Here is a 6,669-nt window from a genome sequence, read left to right as displayed (position 1 = left end):
AATGCAACATACAATGTAATTTATTTTCTCCTGTGATCTCCGTCTTCTTTTATTACGAAATGTTTTGGTCAGTATTATTAGACCACGAGTTTACAAAGATGACATCCTGTCTCACTACTTGATATTTTCTTGTTGCCTGTAGACTCGCAGTCAGCCTGTAGAAAGAACACGACGATTCAGGTCCGACATAAATCAGGTAAGCAATGACACGTTTATCATCATGTATTACTTAACTGCCCTACTCTAGAAATAAAAATAGTATTTAAATATGGGTCCTGAAAACTCGTCTGCCAGATATCAATAGATTTAAATGACCCTCTTCTTGGTAAAAAAAAAATCTCAAATCGGGAACTGTGTGGCTATGTAGTCTATGGTTTAGTGGTATGACACTCGCTTTTGGATCAGAAGGTCCTTGGTTCGAGCCTCGCGCTCGGCTCATAGTTGAGTCCTTAGAAAAGGCTCTTTACTAACTTCATCTAAGGTGTAAAATGAGTACGTGGCCGTTAACATTTCTATCTTTGCCCGAAAAATTGGAATATCGCCTAACAGGCGTTATCTTCCGTCTTACAAGTTAAATGTTGCTGTTGACCAGGGACCCCTTTTAAAGCGCTTTGAACACATTTAGTTTTCGCCACAACGAATGTCATTTAAATTGATCGGGAATTGATGGGCGTGTTTTCTGGCCAAATTTTAAAATTTGAGATTTTCTAAAGTACGACAAGGTAAATAGCTAAAACTTGGTTGAAGTAAGTCTTGGCTTAATTGTGAGGCATTCAATGCCGTACTGTCGTATAACGATATCACTCGTTGTCTCAGACGACCTAGTCGTTTCAGCGGATAACCTTTCTTCATATTGTCTATGTGGTCTCGTGGTATGGCACTCGCTGCTACCCTCCAGATCAAGACGCATAGGAGGACGGCAAAGGATGGCGTGGAGAGAGAGAGAGAGAGAGAGAGAGAGAGAGAGAGAGAGAGAGAGATACATAAAGGGTGAGAGAGACAGAGATGAAGAGAGAGAGAGACGGAGCTGAAGTAATAAAGAGATAGAGGAAGGGAGAGAGAGAGAGAGAGAGAGAGAGAGAGAGAGAAAGAGGGGGAGAGAGAGAGAGAGATGAAAAAGATTTGAGAGAGAAATAGGGATCGTTTAAATATTAAAGGGATGTCATTCCCACAATATATATAAACAGTCATACCTGATTATTTCTTTTATATTTACATAACTAAATTACACATTCCTTGATGGGTTCTACTGTGGCCATAGTTATGTTATAGCCTGACATTGAAATCCAAAAGGACTGGCAGTTTGACGTCATTATTTGGTTTTTGCACCGCCTAGTGAGTTGTCGTTAGTAGAGCTCATGGAAACAAGTTATTTCATTGGTTGAACTATTGAATACAACTCACGATTTGTTTTCTTTTGTGGCGAAAGACTGGCATTTTGACGTCATTTGTTGGTCAGTATCAGGCCATAACTTTACGAAAGACACGGTTCAACAATAGTGCTCTATGTTCAGTAACAGAAAATGCACTCCACAGATATAATGAACTTGTCAAAACCATACCGTTACTGCTGTGGATTGTGTGTTCTTGATGTAGATTTGATGACCCAGAAATGTTACGGACACATTGTTGTAATGGAAATATATATTCTCGAACAAACGTAAAATACTGTTGATGACAACAAAGCTATAACAAGTCTATTGTTCAATCCAAAAGATAACAAGCATTTACTATTGTCATTTTAAATACAGATCATCAGATGTAAACTACTCGGGGGTTTGGGTTGTGGAGATGGAATAGGAGGGGGACTAATTATGTCTAAAAGAGACGAAATGGTAAGGACTTCATACATAACATAATACCCATAATCTAATATTTATCACCTCCATCAAGCATTCTCCAATATATCTTTTGCTTACTCCTCCTCCTCCTCTTTCTCCATCAAATCATCATCATCATCATCATCATCATCATCATCATCATCATCATCATCATCATCATCATCATCATCATCATCATCATCATCATTCTCCCCCACGGTTGATGAGAACAACAAAGTGATAAACACAAATGACTGCATATGTGGCACATGTTATGTAAATATTTTAAAGTGTGCCTAAGATACCGTTAATCAGACCTTGATAACAACCGGAGATGATGTATTGAATTATTATAGTGAAATTGAAAGATTTGTTGAATGGTGGGATAATAATTATCTCGAACTTAATGTAAAGACAACTAAAAAATAATATGTGATTTTAGAAAAGATGATAACATACATGAACATATAATGATTAAAACGAAAATGTAGAGAGGGGAGAGGAGTACAAATATATTGGTGTAATTTTCAACGATGGACAACTTATTTATGCAAAGTACTAAATAAGATGACAAGATAATTCATGATGAGGTGACTGTTCTCCATAAATGTTGACAAAGCAATTCTATCGTGTTTTATAAATCTTACATTGTAAGTCTTTTTTGTTTCTGTGTAGCGGCTTGGGGTGGAAATAGTAAACAATCTGAAGTAGTAAAAAAATAAATATAATAATAAAACATACCGATCGAATGTTAGAAAATGATGGATGGAACAATTGTGAAGATTTTCACAAATAAATTGTTAATGCTAAGATTAACAACATTGAAAGATACAAGTCCCAGCCTCTATACAACGAAATTAAAATAAGCCGGAGGGGTAACAGACCAAAACCAAAAGACAAAGATATTATAATTTATCTTTATCGTCAGCAATACGAACATTTAGGATGATATATATTACATGAAAGTTCAAAAATATTATATTCGCTCTGAAATATATCGATTTATGCATGTTTACAATGTGCTATATTTACATTATAGAGCAGTAAAATTAGGTGCCCCAAACGTAAACAAAGGTCTAGAAGCACATGGCAAACCACATGTTCCTGTCTTGACAGCTCACGTTCCAATGTAAATTATAGAAAAAAATAACCTTTAAAATTTGGCTGTTAGGTGGCAAAAGAAACAAATATTCATAAATACTCGATCATGCATCAAATAATGTCTAGATATGGATATTTTATGGAACAAAAGGTAAAATTTATCAAAAGTTACAGTCTATCTATTTTTAGACCAGAGCAAATTATTGGGCTGGTGTGAACAAGACGAGAATTATTAGGAGCCTGATTTTTCAGAATAATTTAGCCTTATATTATTATTTCTGCAACTGTTAGATTTTATGTAAACATATTTTCAATACTGAAAGTGTATTGCCTACAACTCAAACTACAAAATTGGGAGACCTATATTGTGCGTAAATTATTCCGGTCCCTAACGGAAATCACTAGCAACTTGTTATTGTTTACGTTTGGGGCACCTAATTTTACTGCTCTATTCATCATTTATATATATACATTCAAATGTAATTACTCTACTTTTACATTTTATCAACCCACGTTGGCGGCTGTGTGCAATCCTTCCTAATCTGTTTTCAAAATTTTATTTACATTACAAATCCATTTTTACTGCTCTATTCTTCCTTTATGTCCAATTTTTATAGCTTTGCTTTTGCCTGCTGTATATTCTATGACTAGTTTATTATATTATTTATGCTTATTTTGTTTTAAATCCGCTTAATGTTTTCATTGTTCGTGACAGTTTACACATATGTGCTAATACTATTATAACGATGGGCAATGTGTAACATTATGATATTTTCCATTAAGGATCAATAAAGTATATCTTAGTTTATCTTATATTATTCCTATATTCGACTGACATAAATCTGATTGATAAATGTCCAATATATTTGTCATATATGTATTTATAATTTCAGAGTTTCGTAAAACACCTCGACCCCAACAAGATGATTATAGACCCAGATTATTTGGATAACCCCGAGCCTGTGAATCCCCATATTGGCATCTATTCTTAACCATTGGAATATCCAATAATTGATAAATGGATAAAAGATAATAAAATTTGGAAATTCCCATAACGCTTATAGACTTTAATTTTGATTTGTTTTTGTTATTTGATTTGTGCGTCAGAAATGTAGAGGGTAAAGTATTCTGTCTTATATTGGAACTGTTACATTCCATTTGTACATGACTTGAGACTAACGTTTAATTAAATCGTTGTTTTTTTTTTTGTTTTGTTTTGTTTCGTTTTGTTTTTTATTTTTTGGTTTGTTTGTTTTTTACAATAGTGCAGTGATATTTTTCTTTATTTTGAATTCGTGCAAAAATAAGTTTAGCAAAATTTAGGATGGCTGGTAGAGCGAAAGCAGGGAAGAGAAGACAGGGATGTTCAGTAAAGATCAATACAATAACATAATTTATCAGTGACTTATGTATGATTATTATCGTTGTCGCTTTTATTATTATTTTTGTCATTAATATTTCATTGTACTATAAACTTTGTACATTTATGATTTATTCGATCATGACCAATTTTTAATTATTTACCTGTATTCTGTGATAGTATTTTTACGATTTTACATGGCCGTATTGATAGATTTTTCCTAACATTCAAAGTTGTGTAAAACTGTCTGTGAATGATACAACGCAAGCTATGTGAGACTCTGTAATTATAAACTATTGTATAAGACATTTAAAGGATAATTCCTTTATTAAGTATTTAGTAAGTTAAGAGAAATTGTTACTGTCCCTTTCACGCTATAGAAACCAGGATGGCCATGAACGACGTATTTACCAGAGCATTTATATAGGGCAATATCCACTAACAGTGCATAACGCACTTTACAAAAGGGATCTCTAGCCACAGAAACACTTAAACACATAAAAATTTACTCAAAACTTAAAAGTAAACTCTTTTCCAATATTATTATTATTATTATTATTATTATTATTATTATTATTATTATTATTATTATTATTATTATTATTATTATTATTATTATTATTATTATTATTATTATTATTATTATTATTATTATTATTATTATTATTATTATTATTATTATCATTATTATTATTATTATTATTATTATTATTATTATTATTATTATTATTATTATTATTATTATTATTATTATTATTATTATTATCATTATTATAATAATTAAGAATGAAATGCCATTATTAAGCCATTATCAATATTAAGCTATTCTCGTTATCCAATACAAGCGAACGATAACATTCACCAAAACAACTCATCATTCATAAATATTTTCTAATAAAGAAGCAAAAAAAAAATATTTTGTGGATATTTAAAAAGGCAAGTACTGAAAAGCATTGCTTTGAGATAATTTTTGTTTTAGGTTGGAACAATTCTTAACTAAAAATATTGTATGGAAAAGAAGCGAACAACCCCAAAAAAATCCAACAAAACAATAAAAACAAAAGCTAAAGGTGCGGCTATGTGGTCTAGTGGTATGACGCTCGCTTTCGGATCGGAAGGTCCTGGGTTCGATCCTCGCTCTCGGCGCATAGTTGAGTGCTTGGAAAAGGTTCTTTACTCTCATTCTCTCACCGTACTAGGTGTAAGATGAGTACCTGGCCTTAAACAGCGGTGCATTTGTCCGAAAAATTGTAATATCGCCTAACAGGCGGCATGTCCCGTCCTACATGTTAAATGTTGCTGTTGACCAGGGACCCTTTATAAAGCACATTCAGTGGATATTGCGCTATATAAAGCTCAATTTTAAGCTCAATTTTTTAAAGGTGAAGACAAGACTCAATGCCCATCCAAATTGATATCAATCAATCCGAAGCCGTTTTCCATCTGGAAATGAAATCCCTGTAAGTAAAAAAAATACTCTTTCTTCATCCCAAGGGAATGTTTGTCTCTTGCGTCTAATCCAAGAGAAGACTGGAATGATCTCGGCCGCAACTGCAGTACAGCGCCGCAAAGAGAGCTAGGGCGTGGTGACTTGCTCAGGGTCACACTTGGCGGCTGGTACTCAAACTCGGTGACCATTGGGTACGATGCAAAGACCATACATCTGAGCCACGCTGCCGGCTTAACAACTAAATTAAGATATTCCAAATGTACATCATTACCTAAATCTTTTTGGATCAAGATAGCACTATTACCCTCTAGGTACTCAGATATACCCCAGAATACTGTGACAAAATGTGTATAAAAGGACATTTCCGAGGAATCAACTTTGCATCAACCACATCGGGACTCGAACCAATGACCTACCGGTCCAAAGGCGGGCGTTATTCTACATGACCAGAAATCTACAAAATAATAGAACACTACACGTTATGAAGCCAGAGAAACCAATCGAGGCAAAGTCTCTACTCTGATAATTTCAACAGATTTTTGTAGTCAATACAAATAAGTTACAAGATTGCTGTGGTTGTTTTAACCAGTTAACTTTCGGGCTGTGGAAAAGTGCACATTATTCAATTTTTGGTCAGAAAACTCGTCCTTCAAAAATCGCGTTATGAAGTCAGAGAAACCAATCGAGGCAAAGTCACTACTCTAACAACTCATCCTGTAGGCAAAACAAATCTGTTTGAATTATTGAATTGTATTTTGGTTTTTGCTTGATTGTTTTTGAGGGTTTTATGGCGCTTGTAACATATTGAGGTCATATCAGCGCCAGTAAAATGGAAGAAAATGGGATGGTAAAAAGTTCTAGAACTACAATTAAAGCACCCAAGAAAAGGTAAAGCAAAGGGAAATTGGTTCAAATAGAAAACAAATAGAGATTCCAAG

At 33.6% G+C, this 6,669-nt stretch overlaps 1 long non-coding RNA gene across 1 annotated transcript in view; it reads left to right on the top strand.

Moving 5' to 3' along the window:
• The window catches only part of LOC144958607 (uncharacterized), a 5,083-nt gene extending 1,107 nt beyond the window's left edge, over positions 1–3,976 (top strand). The window contains exons 2-4 of the long non-coding RNA XR_013642479.1: positions 143–196; positions 1,752–1,835; positions 3,815–3,976. This is a non-coding gene — a long non-coding RNA (uncharacterized LOC144958607). The remainder of the gene's footprint in view (positions 1–142; positions 197–1,751; positions 1,836–3,814) is intronic.
• Positions 3,977–6,669: the final 2,693 nt, after the last annotated feature.

This window comes from Berghia stephanieae, chromosome 13, assembly GCF_034508935.2.
Source record: "Berghia stephanieae isolate SIO BIC M18660-M18661 chromosome 13, UCSD_Bste_1.3, whole genome shotgun sequence".
Classification (NCBI taxonomy): Eukaryota; Metazoa; Mollusca; class Gastropoda; order Nudibranchia; family Aeolidiidae; genus Berghia; species Berghia stephanieae.
This window is presented reverse-complemented; position numbering and strand designations above follow the sequence as displayed.